The following is a 21,404-nucleotide window of genomic DNA, read 5'->3' as shown; positions in this document are numbered from 1 at the left end:
TATTTTGCGGTCGATTAAAAATTTAAAATTCTGTTGTGGCTCTTTCCTGCCAATTCATTTTTAATGCAACGTTTTATTATAATTTTATGTTTTCGTTATTAAAGAGTACTTGTGTATTCTCTGATAAAACGTCAATTTTTTGTTTGTACGCCGTATGACCATATTTTAACACATTTAAGAATGATAAAATCTTTATCCATTTCTACTATAGTATATATATATATATATATATTACTACATTAATTCAGTTTTACTCAAATATGATGGATTAACACTATGTGTTTGTTTTCAACTTAACGTGTCTCTTATTTTCATTTAAAACGTGTTACATGTATCTACGATTATACCAGACAACCGTTGTATATAGCAAACATTTGGCATTTCTTTAGAGTACAAATAGCTTTAATTAAAAAATAAACCAAAAGTTTTCAGAACTTCTTGAAAAATTCATAGTAAAATTTCCCCAACATTTTAAAGAAGAGTCTATATTGGTTATTTTTATTCTATTAATGTACAGTTGTTACTTTCTTATACAAAATGTCAACGTCACAACGCTAAAGTATGTAACGTCAACGTAATGACGTGATTGAATTAGTAAGGAAAACAATACTAAATTTAAACGAATGTAAAAAGAAAACCAGAAAAGATATTGTTAAAAAATCAATTGTTTTAAAACATACAAATCTTAGAGTATTATGTGAGAAAGTTTTCCTTATTTTGATGACTGGACTGATTTTGGCACTTCTTGGATTTAGCTCTTTTTGAAAATTAAGTAAACATGAAGGTCAAGGGATAAAAAAATCATAACATGCTTGGAAACATCTTGTTACAGGTAATGTACATGTCAAATTATATGAAAGTCCTATCTCTTCTCAATCAGAAATTATTAGAAAATATAACATTTTTTAAACGTAGGTCAAGGTCAAGGTCACAGGGTCAAAAGTCATGATATATTTTGAAAGGTCTTGTCACAGGTAATATACATGTATAATATGAAAGCCCTATCTTTCCTCTTTCAAAATGATCAATTTTAAATAATGTTAAAAATGTTGAAAAGTATGTCAAACTTCAAGGTCATGGGGTCAAAACTCAAAGTTTATTTGGAAAGGTCTTGTCATAGGTAATGAACGTGTGAAATATTAAAGCCTTATCTCTTATCATTCAAAAGTTATGACCAAGGTTAAAGTTTTTGTGACAGATGGACAGACTGACAGATGAATGAGATTTAATGCCCCCTCCTTTTCACGAAAGCGGGGGACAATAATGCCCTTGCTGTTCTTGAGAAGAAGATCCATGAAAGAAAAAATCCCCTGCATATTTCTATGTAAATCTTTGAATTCCCAAATGTGGCCCACCCTACCCCAGGCGGTCATAATTTGAACAAATTTGAATCTACACTAAGGCTATGCAAAGAAAGTTTCATATAAGTTTCAACTTTTTTGGCCCAGTGGTTCTTGATGAGAAGTTTTTAAATGATACCACCAAATTTTCACTAATTCTTGATTATCTCCCCTTGAAAGAGGGTGTGGCCCCTCATTTGAACAAACTTGAATCCCCTTTACTCGAGGATGCTTTATGGCAAGCTTGGTTGAAATTGGTCAATTTAAGTGGTTCTAGAAAAGAAGTCAAAAATGTGAAAAGTTTACAGACAGACAGATGGACGACAGACGAAATGTGATCAGAAAACCAGAAAAGCTCAAGTGAGCTAAAAACTTATAATCACAAGTGCTTGGAAAGAGTTACAGTATTTGAAAAGCAGTTTTTTTTCCATGCATTGTTTTCAGAAGCTGAAAATGTATTCCATGTCACCATAGTATAATTTGTATCCATGTTGAAAAAACTGCACATTTCAGAAAACAGTTTTGAGTAGCAAAATAAAGCTAAACTTGTATAGCTAATTCAGCCACAGAGCTTAATAAATTTTAATATGCACAACCTTTTCAACTCTTTCTTAAAATATTCATATCATTATTTCTGATACAAGTAAGAACTAAAAATATGACCAGAAGTATATACATGTATATATGTCGTACTAATAAACATGTATGTTGTGTTTGTTTGCCGTTAAACGTCCTTCTTGAGAATTTTTCACTCATATGGAGACACTAAAATTTGTAAATAATGATGACAAGTCAGAATTTAAGTGAGGTAAACATTCATTTGAGGAGTTTTCAACAATTAAAACACGCCGAAATTACTCCTTCCCCTTGCCCCTTCCCATTCACAGACCCCCTTTTGGTCATGCATGTAAACTAATACTTTGTTTTGACATAAAAAAAAATGTGAATATATACAAATAGTTTAATTGTGCATCTCTCTGAACGATTTTCATTCCTAATTCTAGGAGGGTGGGCTGATCCAAAGTCATGAATGGAATGCCAAGCAATGTAAAAAGCAATATATGATAAGTGTCTGAAATGGCCTCTTAAAATCAATATCTAAATTTTACTTTATACATGTATATAGCTTTTCTTTGCACAGCTATACACGTGAGCTTTATTTGTAATTCTTAATTTGATCAAATGCTGTTAATTAAGAAATATGACACTATAAAGTTCACCTTTTCCCGCCATTTTAGCATATTGTATATAAAAATGCACATTTTCATGTAGTTTTTCTTCCAGAAAATATTGAACGCAAACTTGAACAAACTTTATATTTTTACCAAAGATGTATCTATTCAAGACTAATTACTGACAGAAAAAAGTTTGCATGTTCTAAGCTGCGCTCTATGTTTCCAATAAGAAAAACAAGCTCATCTGTGTCTTAGTTTGATTGGATTGTAAAAAAAAAGCATAATTTCTGACCTCATTTACAGCCTGTGAGTGCATTTAAATGCTAAAATTATATTGAAAATATCTCTAATATAATCTCCTCTACAAAATAAAAAAAACAATTATACATATCTGAATCACATTCTAAAATGTTGCTTTTTTTTTTTTTGGGGGGGGGGCAAAATTGACTCTTATCATATATAGTCCTTATCATTGATACACTTTTAAATTTGATGCAGGTAATATTGTGAACATTTCCAGTCCAATAGAGTGAGGATTGCCTCCAGGGGTTCATAATCATAACATTTATACTATTAGATGTGCATAATAACACAAGAAACAAAATTATGTATAGTCAAATGGAAAAGTTTTTAATTATTTTTGAGTCACATGTTTATTTGTCATTACAGGGACAGGGAGTGGTTAGGGAGACCTCCTTCCTGGAATTTGCAGATTTATTTAAAGTAAATGCTGAAGCAAATAAAAAATGACTTTTGACCCCCCCCCCCCCCCCCCCAGGATACATGGACCCCACCATTACCACCACGAAATGGGATTTGTTAGGCTACCTGTTGGCAAAGGATTTTATGTTTTTTGTTTCTTTTTCTTTTGTTTTGTTATTTTTTTAGGGGGGGGGGGGGTCACAGGAAATTCTGGGTTGGAATTTTTTTTGACTTGGGTGAGCCTAGCCCCCCCCCCCCCTCGAAAAAAATCAAAATCCTTGATCTGCGCCTGTAACTTACACAGGACTAAGAAATGTATGTAATGTCGACAACGGGAGATAACTCTTCAGAATGTGAAATTCGTCTGTTGTGGCATCCAGTGATCTTTGATCCTTTATTAAACTTTAACCTAACCATTTGCATTTCAGATTATTTTACCCCAATCTATACCTAAACTTGTACTTACAGACTGTTATAGGTACTGTCAACTTCGTGAAATATAGTCCAATTAAAACACACAATGAATTAATTCCTACTGATATAGGCCTATGTAATGATGTGTACACCATGTGCAATCCAAACGATAATGGTAAAACTAGTTTTAGTAGGGTGACGCAAGTTCAATGTGATGTGGACATTTTCAAAAAGGTGTACACATGTATAGTACAAGGACTATTTTAGATTATCATTACAAACGATGTTTTATCATAACTTTAATTGCTATCTATGCCTATTTCAAAAAACAGGTGAATTGTGTGTGGGGGAGGGGGATGACAAAATTGATTGGATGTGACTTTTTGAGCAGGTTCTTGCCCACCTAAATACTGAGAAAAGTTTGCACGATTTGTTCAATTCTGAAAGTTGGCATCTAAGTTCATCAAAAACGCTTTGCACTAAAATAATATAATTTGTTGTTGAGAAAATGAATGTAAAAAAGTTCCAATTATGGGTCAAAAATTTATATCCCCCCATTTATCAGAACCTAATTATGTAATTTACATCATTAATTAAATTCTGTAATTTCAGACTGGTAATGAATTAAGCATATGAAATGCGTATAAGAGGCTCATGGGTCACATGGTCACCTGAGCATTTTATGCTGGATTTGACAAATACATGTTTTGTGTAAATTATAGAATTTTTTTGGCTTTTTCCGTGGTTATCCCAATATGAAGGGGTGTGCATTTAGAGGCAAACACCTTAGTGCGGGTATTACTACCTTATGACAGTATCTAGTTTAATTTATCTACTTACTTGTTTATGTATTCCTTAATTCATTCCTTATTTATTTATTTATTTATTTATTATATTTTATTTGTTAGTCTATTTACTTACTTGTTTATGTATACCTTAATTCATTCCTGAATTTATTTATTTATTTATTTTTTAATTGATTTATTAATTTTTCTTTCTTTCTTTCTTTCATATGGAAAATGGAATAACTTAGATTAAAATGCGATGATAAAAATATCTTATTTTAATCTTTCTTTTTTTCAACAATTAAATTCAATAGTAGTCTTTAAGTTTGTTTATTGCCCTTTTTGCTGTCATCTTTTGTTTAGGGCCTTTATCAGGAATACATGTAAATATATAATTGCTAGATTTCGTAATTGCTATCTGGCGGTTTTATACCTTACATCTTACAAGGTGTTTTTTTTTTATACATGCTGGGTACATATGCATTACCGTAAATTGTCGATTACATGCAAAGATTGACACGACAATTACTCGCTCAGATTTGGGCAAATCATTCTTAGTGACAGAAAATGTCAACTTTGTGTATTGTGCACAGATGCGTTCAGCCGAAGTATTATATAAATAAGAATTTTTTGCCACTTTTTATTTGACTTAATAAAAATATATTTACTGCCATACTTTCTAGCGATCACAATTTTCAAACAAGATGATTAATCTTAAATGTATGGACTGTCACAGACATATAGGTTTTAACTTCCTTCTTAGACTTTTTTTTGCATATGCATTCTCCTTTAGTTACGTAGTTTCTTCAATCTTGTACCGTAGAACAGAATAAAAGAATCGAAAACTTAACAACATGATTACTATAAACTGGGCAATAAATGCATTTCAAACAAAGGTCCATATTTTCTTAGCATATGATTTCTCTCTGTGTGTGTGTGTGTGTGTGTGTGTGTGTGTGTGTGTGTGTGTGAGTAGAACATAGCATCGTTTTTAAAAGAAGGGAGGGGGGAGCAGAAAAAATATTGACAACATACCTCCTTTAAAAATATTTGACAAACAAAATGAAAAATTGTCCTAATTCCAAAATCCTATTTCGTAACTTTTTGGGGGGTGGGTGGGTGTTAAGTTCCGACTTTTTTTGGTAAGAGTACTTTTCGAATTTATAAACATTGGAGGATCAACAGACTGCAATAAAATGTGTGTGGGACTTTTGAGGCTTCTCAATGAATATTTTCATATTAAATTAACAGTAAAAGATATTCCGAGAAAAGAAAGGGTACTACGTGTCTCTATATTAATGCATCTATTAAAAAAAATAAAAAGGAAGACTATATGATGGTGAGGCAAAAGTAAACTTAAAGAATGCGCATGCATCAGTGACTCATAAATTTTTTCCTGTAAAACAATATTGCAAATCAGAGAAATAACTTTGATATTCCTGGTCCTTCAGGTTTGCATATCGGCTTTTTTGGAATTATAATTGTTAAAGACAAAATTTCAATATCGGCTAAGGTAAAGAGTTATCATTTTACTAAATCTATTAACTTTGGTTTTAAATTTTTCTTTCAAAATTATGGCCCTTAACGAGGAGGCCTTCATGTGACAAGGGCTGGGCAACGGTATCAATTTATTGTTTTTATTAAATTATTTTTTCCTGCAAATGGGATACCGGCAGACTTCTTCTCGTTCAGTTTTAATAAGTGTTATAAATATATTAAATTAATTTATCTGACCAGATATGAGCTAAAAACACAAGAATGGAGTTGTAAATAATTTTATTAGACCAGATAAAAATGGAGTGAAATAACCTAGATAGGAGAGTGAAATGACCTACCGTGAAATGGTACTAGAGAGAAATAACCTAGGAGAGAAGAAGTTTTAGAGAGAAATGACCTGACACCATACTCAGTACCAGTTACATCCAATGCATCAGCTATGTGTCACTGTCATGAGCAGGAGGATAAAACGTACGCTCAAGTAGGTCCTCGGGTCAGTCGCAAATAGTTCGTCATTTTGCGTAGTGATAAAATATTATAGAAACTCTTCAGGCATTAAAGGCACAAAAGTATAATCAGCTTTATCAATACGGTGACCGCAGGTCACTTAATATTCTAATTGAATTTTATTTAACAAAGTTTAAAAATCTTACTCAAATACAATTATATTAATAACTATACATCTATCTACTTTCTAATAGATTAGTACAGACGTGAAAATGATGTTTTTAACGTTTAAACACAAGACGACAAGTTGTTAATAGATCAGGCCCATTAGAAGCTGTGTCGGACACCCCCCCCCCCCACCCCCACCCCAACAATTTTGCCAGTATATTATATAGAAAAGAAAGAAATATTCTTGTGCCCCTTCAATAATTTTTCAAGCATCCTAGCCTGGCTTTTCACACATTCGTAGATCTAATTCATAAATAAATTTGATTAATTCATAAATTTAATTTTGATGAGGATTTAAATGTTAAGAAGTTTATCTCTTCACAAATATTAATTGCTTTACTTTTTTAAAACAATGTTATTATCGGCCGCCCGAGCAGCCAACTATTTTTAGTTTTGTTACAAAGTGCACATTGGGAAATGAGTCTTTTTTTTAATTTTCTTTATTCGTTCAGTATCATCCTCAGTCATTTAAGAAACTGGACCTTGCTAAAAGACTTTTCAAATACAAAGGCAACAAATATGAAAATAAGCATGTGAAGATTTAATCATATGAAGAAAAAATTACTGATTTCACTCTATGCTTTCTTCTTATCTTATATGAACAAAGATTTATTTACAACTTTCATTCTTCTATATCATACCACAAATAATGAAATATGAAGATAATGAAGATTACGGACGGTAATCAATTTCAAAGTCCATTGAAACAATATGAATTTGGAGCAGAGCAAACACGATCCTCCTAAAATCATCAGAGGCGGGACCAGACGTCAAGGAGGAGCAAGCACCCCCACCGACCGGACACACCCGCCATGTGCTCATTATCATGATCGGGCAAATGGGAAAAAAATGTTGACAATTCAGTGTTTAACTGGCTTTACAAACAGCACGAAAACGTCAGCCAGCATTCGACTTAATGATAGATTGTACTTACGGTCATAGAACCTGCGAAATGATGACCGTAAACTAGAATCTCGTCACCCCCGTTTCCGCCTCGTTTCAGAAATTGTTGCTCTTGGATTTTCAAATATCTTGAATTTGTTTTCAAAAAAAAAAATTACAATCAAAGAAAAAAGTTTAAGACCTCTGGTCTCCCTAATAATGTTTAATATAAGGTGACCTCTGGTCTCTCTAATAATGTACAATATAGGTTGACCTCTGGTCTCCCTAATAATGTACAATATAGGGTGACCTCTGGACTCCGTATTCATAATCAACTTAATGTGACCTCTGGTTTCTCTAATGATGTACAATATAAGGTGATCTCTGGTCTCCGTATTCATATACAACTTTTGGTTTTATACAACTTTTTACATCATTAGGAGACTAGGGGTCACATAAAGTTGTAAATAAATACGGAGATCAGAGGTTACCCCATATTATACATCATAAGAGAGCGTAGGAGTCTCATAAAATTGTATATGGAGGTAGAGACTAGAGGTCATTTTATATTGTGAGTTATTAGGGAGATCAGAGGACGCATGAAGTTGAATATTAATTTGGAGTTTATAGTTCACTCTAAATTGTACATCTTTACTGATACCAGAGTTCACATTAAGTTGTATACGAAGACCAAATGTCACCATATATTGTATATCGCTAGGGAGACCAGAGGTCACTTTATATTGTACATTATTATGGGGACCAGAGGTCTCATAAAGTTGTACATTATTATGGAGACCAGAGGTCATCGAATAGTGTACATTATTAGGGAGACCAGAGGTCATCTTATATTGTACATCATTAGGGAGACCAAAGGTCACACAAAGTTACTTGTATATATAAATACGGAGACCAGAAGACACCCTATATTGTACTTCATTAAGGGAACCAGAGGTCACTTGAAGTTATATATGAATACGGAGACTAGAGGTCTCCTTATAATGTACATCATTTCAGAGACCAGAAGTTGTATGAAAATGCGGAGTACAGGGGTTACATTATATTGTACATTATTAGGGAGACCAAAAGGTCACCTAATGTTGTAAGGAGATAATAGGTTAAAAAGTGTGGTATATGACAAATTATTTTCTAAACACAGACTCTGATTTTAATGATAAGCAAAAACAAACAGGTACATAATTTCTCCATATTCACTAAATTTATTTCGTCGGAATGGGTGTGTGTGTTTGGACAATTTACTTGTCTTCATAAACATGTATATGATTCTAAGAATCAATTTTCAAGAGGTCCGTGTTTTTAAAGTCTATTTTTGATTAGTTTTGTTTCCCCATTTACAGATCACAAGATGAAACACTTCCTTTAAGTTTGGCCTGAAGGTGGCTTATAGATTCTTAATGATGGCTTAATGATCGGCTTTAAGTCACCATTAAGCACCTTTAAGGTATCTTTAAGTAATAAATACACCACCATTAACTTACCATTAAGCCATTTCAAAGTCCTTAATGGGTGTTTAAAGGTAGCTTAATGGTGGCTTATAGGTGCTTAATGGTAGCTTCTAGACAGTCTTTAAGTCACCATTAAGCCACCATTAAGTAATTGTTTAAAAATGGTTTTTCGTCCTGTGGATCTAGCGGGGGAGGTGATTGGATCTCTCTTCCATTAAATTTTTACTCATCAAATACAAGGGGAACACCTGTTCTGTAATATCAACAAGGATTGATAGTTATGAATAAGCAGGTGACCTTAGGTCCTAGTTGAGCGTATGTTTTATCCTTCTGCGTCACATGAATGGTATAAAAATAGAATTGTTAAGCTGAATGCTGAAAATGACACTAGTGCAAGATCATAAGCATGTTTTGGACAAGATAATTGATACGCATTAAAAGAGTATCCATCGTCTACCTGAAAAGTGCTGGGAGCTAGTTTGTTTCACGGCAATTGTTCTAAATGATGAAAAGTATTCTGGAGGGTGAATTGAGCTTTTAAAAAGCGAAAAAAAAATCTTAGAATAGATAAATAAAGAAATGAATAAACAAAAGGAAGAAAAAATAACATGAGTTGTCTTTCCTTCATTTTTTATGTAATATCACTTTCAATAAGTACATCATTCCTGCAAATGCATATGACATTAAAAAACGACATTAACTCAAATAATTACGCATGAAATTGATGTCAAAATTACTTTTCGTTCCTTTCACTTTCTGACATCACAAGATACCTAGACAGATAAAAAATCTTATTTCTCCAAAATTAAAAAAAAAAAAACCCACTTACCTATGCAATCCTTCATAGAGGTATCCCAAATGAACCCAATACAACAATTATGCAGTCTCCTATCAAAAAAATTTGAATCATTAAGCCAAAAAAAAAATCACTATTACTCTACCTGAACACTAAAAGTAACAATGTTATCAATAAAAAAAAATACCCCTCGCAGTTATTGTACGCTTTAGATACATAAAAAATATTGATCCCTAAAACAATAACAACAATAAAACATTGCAATCGTATGTTAATGAACATCCAAAACATTTTCCAAATATTTCCTCAATGATAGCTGTGGTTCCTGATTTTTTTGTTTTGTTCTGTTTTCTAAACAAGGTCAACCATGCGCGTGTTTGTTGCAATTAAAGGAAATTTAAACTGTCACGTTACATATGCTTAAAAATTTATTCCAAATATGTGTACAGGCATTTATAAGAACATATTTTATCTCATCTTCAACTTTCTCCATTTATTGATTGCAGCTTTTTCTCTCTTAGTTTTCCATCGCACATATTCTAAATAGATATTCTGATTCTTTTCTTCTTTTCCAAATGTTAAACGGAACAAATGCTTATTTAAACATCTTTAAATAAAAGGAGTCAAAGGATTTTCTTTATTACCCTCGCTACTGATATTGTCACTTAATTTACTTATAAATGTTAAGAAAATAAAATTAAGAAGAAGTAGATATTTAATGTTACTTATAGAAAGAAAATGTTCCTCTGAAAATGTTTGATAAGTGGAAAATAGATTTAATATTTCGAGAATACTGTAAAGAAGAAATGTAGAAGGAAGGGTAGAAGAGGGTTAGCAAAGCGATGAAGGGGAAGAGAGGTACATTAAAAGTAATAAATGAAGGATCTGAAAAGTAAATGTAAGGAAGAGTTTGGAGGAAAAGGAAGGGGAAGCATTAAAAGGGAATTCCACTTGTTTACCTACCCGCAATAAATACATGTAGGATATTTTTTTTTTTTTTTTTTTTTTTTTTTTTTTTTTTTTTTTTTGTTGAAAGAATGTATTTCTTGTCCTTGCATTTTAAGTAGTTTTTATTTTTTATTATTACTTTTCATTGAACTTTTTGCTGAACATAAATTCAGATAAATATATTTATTTAAACATTTATCAAAACCATTTAAACAAACGCTGATTCCATATAAAAACATATTCTGTGAGGAAATAGTGCAAACTATGGAAATGACTGTAGGATTATTATTATTGAATATAACGGATGATAAGCATTAGAAATAGATTTAAATAAAATTTATTCATGTTGATAATGAAAAAACAAAGCATTTTATTACAAATTCGATTGCATTCGAATCAAAATATCCATATTAGTTGAAATCATTTTTACTGTAAACGGGAATATTTATGCATGTTTTTAATAACTCTAATAAGAGGGAATTAAGAACATGGCGATGGGGGTTCTTTCCGCTACAACTGGATAATATATAATATGTTTATTTTGATGCTTTTTTCATATTTATATATTTAAACACATACCAAACAATTTTCACCCACTCACCACCACTCTAAAAGCACTGGGACAGTGCACTTTCTAAAATAAAATAGTGTACTACATAAATGTAAACATATGGCAGTTAATCATGCAATATATCCAAAAAACAAAAATGGATATACCAAAATATAAAATATTAAGGATATACCGAAATATAAAATATATTTAAAGGCATGGTACGCTGGGGCATATTTCTCCAAAGCTTTATTGCCCCATCCCCCTCCACCCCCGAATGGATTTCTACGTTTACAGCAATTAAAATATTGATTTTAAAGATTATTGTTTGGAACTCTGCCGAAACGGCATCATATATAGTATTCCATATTATACTTTATCATTTTAAATATACTTTATTTAAGTAAAACATAAAAAAGTTGTTTAAATAGAAGTCATTTTCAAAGCTGTCTGTTTTTTTTTCTCTTAACTTATCAATATTCGGAGACCGAATATAGCCATGGTATACGTATCTGCAAACATCTGTTACGTTAACTTTATGTATTTCTAAATAATTCAGTAACTTTAATTGTAAAAATGAAAAAGGATGTAAAAGGAATTATTCTCAAAGAATATGTTGGTATTGTATCACAAGGAAAAAATCTCTTTTCTGACAGATCTTATTTTATCAAATTAACACTGTAATATGACTACTCTAAGTGTCATATTGCAGTGTTTTTTTTTTTTTTATAAAAAAAAAATGTCAGAAAAGACACAAGGAAGAATTTTGGATCAGATAAACAATTCCATTAAAATAACCGGGATTAAGTTCATTGACTGTTAATGATTGTAAAGGATAAATTTCAAAACATACATAAATTGACAATAGTTTTCATACATTTGCTCTCATTTTTTGTAATTGTCATGTATTTGTTCTCATTTTGTAACCTTAGTCAAATTATAGCCAGCAATTAAAAGGTGATATTCTGGGCGTCGGAAGGTACTAAACGTTAGGGAGACTTAGAGATACGAAAAAAAGGGGAGATAGTTCGGAAGTGATTTTATTTTAAATTCAGTTTTTTTTTACTAGCATCTTGATAATTATTTTTTTTTTGTCATCAACCTGTTGGAACCTTTAAAAATAGAACATGTTCGTATTGTATTTTTCTTACATGAAATGTATCAATCCATCAGGGTTTTTTGTTTTTGTTTTTGTTTTTTTTTATTTCCCATTTCTTTGTCAATCTCTTCAAAATGCAGGGAACAAAGAACCCATCACTAATTTTCTTTGGATACAATTGCATGTACTCTTTTTGTAATTTATATGTTTATCAAGGAACAGTTCTAATATAGTTCTCTTGCCAAATCTGCAAGTACATGTATCTAGCACAAACCACATCAAATTAAGACTTTTTAATTAGAACCAAAACAAGAAAATGGCAATAGGTATTTTATCAAATTACACTTTTAAAGTGAAGTTTAGGTTTGTTTATTTAAAAACCCAATCTGTATTTGAGGTATAAAAAAAATCTAGTTCCTAATGACTTCATTTTGAATCTCCAGGTACTCTGTATATGAAATCGCAAAGGAGCATGCTTTTCAATACCTGTTCCCTGAAAATGAAAAAAAGTCATGGTGGTGTTAAAGTAATAAAACGACAAACCTATATATATATATATATATATATATATATATATATATATATATATATATATATATATATATATATATATATATATATATATATATATATATATATATATATATATATATATATATATATATATAAATGTGGCCAATGGAAGTTTCGATATCATCTGTTAACTAATCTATTTATGCAATTGATAATTTTACAATGTAAAGAATACATAATAAGAATGAAAAATTCAAAGTTTAGCTTTAATTTCTTATTTGCAAAAGTTGCTAACGATAAGTATGTCCAACTTTTTTGACATTTAAAGAGTCATTCATTTTTAATACTTAAAAAGTAAAGATTTTTAGCAATGTATATACGCATTACGATGTTTAAACAGTTCCTCTACACGCCTTGTCATGGTGTGGACAAATGCAAGTCATTTTAGGCGGTTTTGGAGGATCTTTACACATCTTGGGGTCTTCTCATTAATTCTACGACCATGAAAATCCCACAGATGCCCGATTGAGTTCATATCTGGGTACACGGGGGAACAGGGCAATGTTTCAATAACTTTATGACAAAAGTAGTCCTTCGCTTTTCGGGTCTATAGTTGTCACCATTTTTAGAGGCTGACCGTATCGACTATTGCAGTATAGTGGAACTGCGTCTGACTTCATTATATTGTTTCTGTGGATTGGAAGTGAGCGAATGGAATTTCAGGGAAAATGAATGGATTAGAATGTTATCCCTGTGCATTTGTGCAATTAAGGTGCCATGGTCATCAAGAATATGCAGATCCAGTATACACCAAATAAAAACATCACCATATTATTACACTGTCTCCATCAAAGGTTTTTGATCCCAATACATGTTGCTATTTGTATGCAGAATTTGGATGTCTTCATACCCTAACCCTGCCATCTACCGGATGCAGCAAGAATCGGCTTTCATCTAACCACTGCTCTCTTGGCATTGACAGAATGTTCCACCTTCTGTGTTGCTCTGTGTTGTTCTGGTCATAGCAATCTTATTTTTTCTGTGTCTCGGGGATAAGAGTGGACGTTTTATTGGTTGAAATTATCTCATCCGTTCCTAGCTTATCTTCCTGATGTGAGCTTTGGTGTTCCGTTTGCTTATTTATCAGTGTGTTTGCAGTGTCAAAAAGACTTTGTTTAGCAAATCTTTTTAGAAGTCTATCTTCCCTGTCTTTAGTCTTTCGGCGTCTTCCTGATCTTGTTACTCTCTTCCACACGTCCAGTTCTTCTCCAGCCCTGTACCAGACGCAAAATTACATTGTGATTGACATTAAAGTGTTGATTGACTAGTATATCCGAACATATTCAATCAAATGTTTTGGATACATGTTACTTTCATACATTATTTACTTGTATTTACTTTGATTGAATATTTCTATTCTTATGTCGATACGATATATACCGGTGAGCTTGAGATAAAAGATACCACAGAGTCTGACACATCTGTTTCATATTTGGATATTTTACTTGAAAAAGACGTTAATGGTAATCTTACAACCAAGCTTTATGATAAACGTGATGACTTTATCTTTTCATTCGCCAGCTTCCCTTACTTACGCAGCAATTTACCTTCATCAACCTGCATACGTGGTATATATCTTTCAGTTGATTCGATACGCAAGAGAATGCTCTACGTAAGTACAATTCCTAAAACGAGGTAAATTATTTACAAACAAGTTAATGAAACGAAAATATCAGCTGTCTCGTTTAAAGTATCATTTCGTAAATTCTATGGTCGATACAATGACCTTGTCAGCAAATACAATTTATCATTGAGTCAAATGCTAACGTTTTTCATACTAATTGTTAGGCCATCGTTTACACACTGAATTGTCGATTTTTCCGTTATTTCCCGAACATGACAAGGAGCGGGTGTGACCGGTCGGCAGGGAATGCACACTCCATCATGGCACCTGATCCCACCTCTATAGTTTGGAGATCCGTGTATGCTCTGCTCCTATTTTGTATTGTTTCATGGACTTTGAGCTTGATACTGTTCGTTATCTCCATATATTTCATTGCATGCATCTAAAAGTCGTTGGATGTTATTCGTCGAGAATCATTTATTGAAAAATACTATTATATCCTGAATGATGAAACTACGCCTTCCAGCGTGTTAGAACATAGCAAGAGTCAGCATTACGTACGGACGAGTGATATTCCAAAAAAAATGATGACTGTGCGGAATTTATGCGCGTACGGTTCACCATTATATGTATTTGCATGATATATAAATACAGCATGTAGTTTAGGATAACATTAATAATGTTTTACCCTAAGAAAACCATTGTCAATTATACCAATGTATTTAAAGTATGTTGTAGCTACAATGCATGAACTCAAGTATACGTGTTTATAGTACAAAAAGCCATGTGCTAAGGTCGTAAGCCTTTATAAGTTAGGCAGTATAATTCTCGCTTAAAGGCAGATACGACCATAGGATAGGCCAGCAGAATACAGTCGTACAATAGACAAAAAAATTAACTAGCTTTCCAGAATTTGTTTTTTGTGTTGAAAAAGAAACTCAAAGACAAATATGTTTCATATTTATATTTTTCTTTTGGCAATTTAAATCACACAACAATCATCAAGGTTCTCATATCCGAGAAAAAATGTGAAAATTATAGAGAAAAAAAATGAGGGCATGTAACAGAAGTAGTTCTTCCTTCTCACAAATGTATAAGTTCTGCAGGCAATTTTTAATAACTCTTCCCAAGAAAGAACATTTTGAATTCCCGTTTTATTCTCGACAACTGTCAAAGGTTATATTCACAGGCAATTGTAATCTGTATTCCATGCTACCAATGCATTGGATTGTATTCTCATAGGAAATACTATATAAAGTTTTCTAAACTTAGTTTTCAAAAGGAAAAAAAAACAAATTGGTGTGCCTGATTGAATACATATGTCATCATAACCAAGATAAATTTCCTGAATTCCGAACAGTGAATTTCTAGCATAAGTATAAAGTGAAGGATCCGGTTTAGTCAAATCATGGTTCCTGTGGCTACGTTGTCACAGTAAAATTTGTGCACAATTGAAAATAATACTATGTGCTTTAAATTGTTCAGATTTTTAATTTATTATTCACTGACAGTAGATTGTAGCACGTGTATTCTTTGTATCTCTCTTCTCTGCAATTTTCTAGAAGCAGTCAAATAAATGTGTACTATTACCAATGAAACTATTAGCACAGCAAAAACTATAATACTCCATAAGATGCCCACATTTAGGCTGGAAATCCCTTCTAACTGATTCAGCACTTTTACTTCCTTTTTTCCTAAGGAATAGAAAAAGAAATATTAATAGAAAACAAATCAATGAGACAATCAAAATTAAAATATAATTATCATTTTATAAAACAAAGCATCAAAGAAAGAATTAAGACATTAATTATAATCTACTTTTATGAAAAAGGAGAGAGAGAGAGAGAGAGAGAGAGAGAGAGAGAGAGAGAGAGAGAGAGAGATTTTGCATTTTTCTGCCAAAGTCTATTTTATACATCTTGTCAATGAAAGTATCAATTCTACTTACGATATACTCAAATCATGGACATTAGTTTTGATTGATCAAATAGATGTATTTGGTTACACACACTTAAAATTTCTGTTCTAAAATGCAAATATCTTGGTAGATAAAAGCTTTTGCACCTAAAGACAATATTAAAGTCATATCTTAATCCCTTTTCCATTGTAAGTTAGTTTTACATATAGTCAATTTCTTTTTGTATCCACAACCTTTTTTGGCATTAAATCAAAGTTAATCAAATCAAAACATCTGGACAATGCATCGCCATATATATTACTTGTGTAATATGGTGAAATTTTTAAATGTATTTTATACTTAAAAATTATCATGCGTATTTGGCAAAATGATTTTGGTAAAATAGTTGTTGCTTGGATTTGAACCGCGGTCCTTTGGATTTTGGGGCAAGCTGCCTATCCACTGGACCATGAGTAATCCGACCACTGTATCATAAATCAATTAAATAGTTGTAATATCAATACGCATGTATATTTTTACTTCAGTAATATGTTAAAATATTTTTTTTTGGGGGGGGGGGGGGGGGGGTTTCTGAAAGTTCTTTATTTAATATACACATCTCAAAATGGGAATAATATAAAAAATAGTCTGTCTTTTTTTTCATTTTTATTCCTTTCTTTGAATTGTCGGTTATTCATAGCAAGAGACGCCATATTGATATTTGGAAGCTCAGTTAAATAGAAGCCTGTAAAAGTAAAAAAAAAAATTCTAGTTTATCGTCATACAAGTTATCAAAGAATGTGACAAACAGTGATGTGACAGATCACGATCCATGGGTCTTTGATTTCTCCCTTACTTAGCACCTTCACCGTTATATTGTGTTTAAATAATAAAGAATGACAACATTATAAATCCGGCGCGTTTCAGTGCAATTATCAAAATTTTTGATGCACTCGTTGGCAACAGCCAAATATAGTAATTCTTTTTTCTCTGTGTTTTTGATGTACTTCAATACGTCTGCATAAAGTGCATTCGGATTTGTAGAGACAAGCGTTTAGAAAAATTATATTTAAAGAAGAGATGCATAAAAGTTTGCAACATTATTTGACTTTATACTAAGAATTGAATTTTAAATTGAAAAACAAGCAAAAAAAAAAAAAAAAAAAAAAAAAAAAAAAAAAAAAAAAAAAAAAACATTTCTATTATTTTTTTCTGTTTTGTTAACTACCCATGTATATTGTAAAAATAAGAAACAATCTTTCAAGTAGCCCTGAAAGTCATGAATGGATTTATATCCAAGGGATTTAGTCTTTTTATAATCTTAGTCACATTCATATATTTCAGCAATTATTAGAACCTGTTCTACATTTTTTTTCTCGCAAGAGTATTTTCATATTTTACAGGGATTATTTTTACTCTGATTCAGGTCCATCATTTCAATTTCCAAAGGTCTGTCAGTTTCCTGATTCCTGGAAAGAACTTTAACTCAATGTGGACTATAAAAATCATTGTGGAAAATATAGCAAGTGACGAAATACCAAGAGTCATCATTGAATTCATCGACATGGAGGGTTTTCTCATTAAGCCTACTGTTGACTGTGCCGGGTACTCAGAACTCCCTGGAAAGTCATACAAAGCAGTATTGAAATTCAATTATACATATACGAAAGAAAAAAACATATATCAACATCTTTCGAACTTTACCTCTTTCTAACATACAACCATACACATGGTTGCAAAAATCTTCGTTGCAGCTACATATTCTTTGGCAGTTCCACCCAAAGGTTAAATTTGGACAGGGAATGGAACAGTTATCTCCGTAGAAACCTATATTACACTCTGGTAAAAAAAAAAAAAAGGAGAAATGAATGAATATTTACAAGATTTACTCATTACAGTGTAAAGCTGAAAGCTATATGTTGATTGGATAAGTAGTATTACTTTGTTCTTACCACCGTTATGTGTGAACTATTTACTTGCAATGTTTAGGAATTTTAAATGCACCGTTTAGGGGATACTAGTATGTAATGCATTTGTAAAACATTAATTGAAAATTAAGTGTTTTGATTCAACGTTCAAAGTTTACTTTCTGACATAAAATCCTTTGTCTACGTACCCATATAACAGGTATAATATTATTCCATTTCATGATAATTACATGTATGAAATTTCGAATTATTAAAAGATAATTGAAAATATTTATGCAGTTCTTGGAGACCAGGTCTTCCAATAATCTGTGCAAATATACATGGGTGCTAATAGTGCCCCATTATCAGCAGACCCGTTTTGCATTTATGTGAAGCAGAGGTTAATAAATACTTCAAAATGAAAATGAAGTCTTTTGCTGTGGCCTTCAACTCGAGATTTAGAATCATTTTTATACGACGTTTAATCAATTGACAATATTTATTTTCTTTCATACGTTGATTCGATAAATCCCATTGAACATGAAATAAAAGACATCACAGACTGACACATCTGTTTCATATTTAGATATTTCACTAAGGAAAGACATGACAAACGAATATCTAAACTTTACGATAGATGTAATGCCTTTCCTATCTAGTTCAATTTCCCCAATTTAAGTAGCAATATACCATTAACACCTTCATATGGAGTTTATGTCTCCCGTTTGATTCGATACGCAAAATCATGTTCTACTAATAAGCAATTTCTAAAAGTGGGCAGGTTATTGACAAATAAATTGATGATACAAGGATATCAAAAATCTAATACAGGTCAATATTTCGCAAATTCTATAGTCGGTTCAATGACCTCGTCTGCCAGTACAATCTATTGTTAAGTCGAGCGTTCACTGACGTTTTTAATATAAATTGTAAGACATTATTTTCACACTGGACAGTCTACGGATTTTTTTCCGCTTACACGAGCATGACAAAAAGTACGCGGCAGGTGTGACTGTCCAACAGACGATGCTTACTCCTCCAGGGCACCATAACGCCCCTCTGTTTTTTTAATTCATATATACAGAAATACCTTTCTACATTTGTAACCAACGTAATGTGCAATCACACTTTTTTTTTCAAATTACTTTTCTATAATAGTTTTCTACAATTTCACTTAGTAAATGAATAGATAATACTGCAAACTACTTCTCACATGATTATTTTTGTTTGCAGTCAGACTTTCCTTGATCGTGAATGAGTGGGGTATTTTCTTTTTATTATTATTAATATTTTATAGAGCTTTCAACTTTTCTGACAACCAAATGCATGTGTGTTTGCACGGCATTTGTTTTTAAATGATGAAACGTAATTTTGGGCTGAGTTGAGCTTTAAAAAGTGAAAAAAATATCTTAAAATAGATAATTAAGGAAATGAATAAAAAAAAAGAAGTAAAAAAACATGAGATATTGTCTTTTTTACACCCTCTCAGTAATCGCACTTTTATTAAGTTATTTCATTCATGCAATATGCATATAATATCAGAAAGGTGACATTAACTCAAATAAATAAATATTAAATTGACGTCAAAATTTCATTTCATTCGTTTCCCTTTGTGACAAAACAAGATGTCAAGACAGATTCAGAATCTTATTTCTGCAAAATTTAATAAAAAAAACTTACTTATGCAATCCTTCATAGAGGTATTCCACATGAACCCATCACAACAATTATGCGGTTTCCTGTAAAAAGTTTGAGTCATTAAGAAAAAAATCACTATTACTCTACCTGAACACTAAAACTAGAATGTTATCAAAGAGAACATATTTACCCCTCGAAGTTATTGTACGCTTTAGATACAGAAAAGATATTGATCCCTAAAACAATAACAACAATAAAACATTGCAATCGTATGTTAATGAACATCCAAAACATTTTCCAAATTTTTCCTCAATGATAGCCGTGGTTCCTGTTTTTTCTGTTTTGTTCTGTTTCCTAAATGGTCAACCGTGTTTGATGCAATTTAAGGAAACTTAAACTGTCACGTAACACGTGCTTATAAATTTATTCCGAAAATATATACAAGAATTTAAAAAAAAACTATTTGATCTCATCTCTAACGTTCTCTATTTATTGACTGCGCCTTCTTTATCCTTTCAGTTATTCTAAATAAATATTCAGATTTTTTTTTCTGTTTCATATGTTTAAAGGACCAAATGCTCATGAATTTTCTTTACCATGCTCGCTTTTGATATTGTCCCTTAATTAATTTAATTATAAATGATAAGGAAATACATGTAGGAAGAAGTAGATTAGATAATTATTGTTACGTGTACTTATAGAAAAAAGTGTTTCTTTGAAAATGTTTGATTAGGGGAAAATAGATTTAAATATTTTGGGAATACTGTAAGAAGAAAGGAGGAAAATAGAAGGAGGGAGAGAAGAGGGTAAGTATATCGATGAAGGGGAAGAGAGGTACATAAAAATTCATCAATAAAGGATCTGAGAAGTAAATATAAGGAAGAGTTAGGAGAAAATTAGAAAGGAATTAATTCAGAGCAGTGATATTGAATAACACCTTCTGCTTTTAGTCATTGCACGTGTTTACCATACCCACAATAACCAGGAAATTATATTTTTTGTTGTTTTGTTGAAAGAATTTAATTCTTTTAAGTAGTTTTTATTTATTTCTTCTTTTGTTTGTTTTCCATTAAACTTTTTGCTAACAGAAATCCAGATAATCAAATTTATTTTTCATAATGATTTAACAAGCCATTTATAGGTTTTACTAATCAATGATGCATTCCATATAAAAACATATTCTTTAAGGAATTAAGAGGGCAGATTGTGGAAATGGCTGTAGGATTAGTATTGACTATAACGAATAATCGGCATTAGAAATAGATTGAAATAAAAGTTATTTTCATGTTTCTAATGATAAAAAAAGCTTTCTATTACAAATTTTATTGCATTCGAATTATCCATATTAATTGAAATCATGTTTACTGTAAACGGAAAGACGCTAATTAGGGGCAAGAGTATTACTCGTGGGGGGTTCTTTCCGCGACACCAGAATATATTTAACAAGTTTAATTTGAATAAAATATGTTTACAGGCATGATTCGCTGGGGAATATT

The sequence above is a fragment of the Saccostrea echinata genome, unplaced genomic scaffold (genome assembly GCF_033153115.1).
Source record: "Saccostrea echinata isolate AGI-Se365-2 ecotype Australia unplaced genomic scaffold, CSIRO_AGI_Sech_v1 ptg000075l, whole genome shotgun sequence".
Classification (NCBI taxonomy): Eukaryota; Metazoa; Mollusca; class Bivalvia; order Ostreida; family Ostreidae; genus Saccostrea; species Saccostrea echinata.
Note: the sequence above shows the minus strand (reverse complement) of the source record.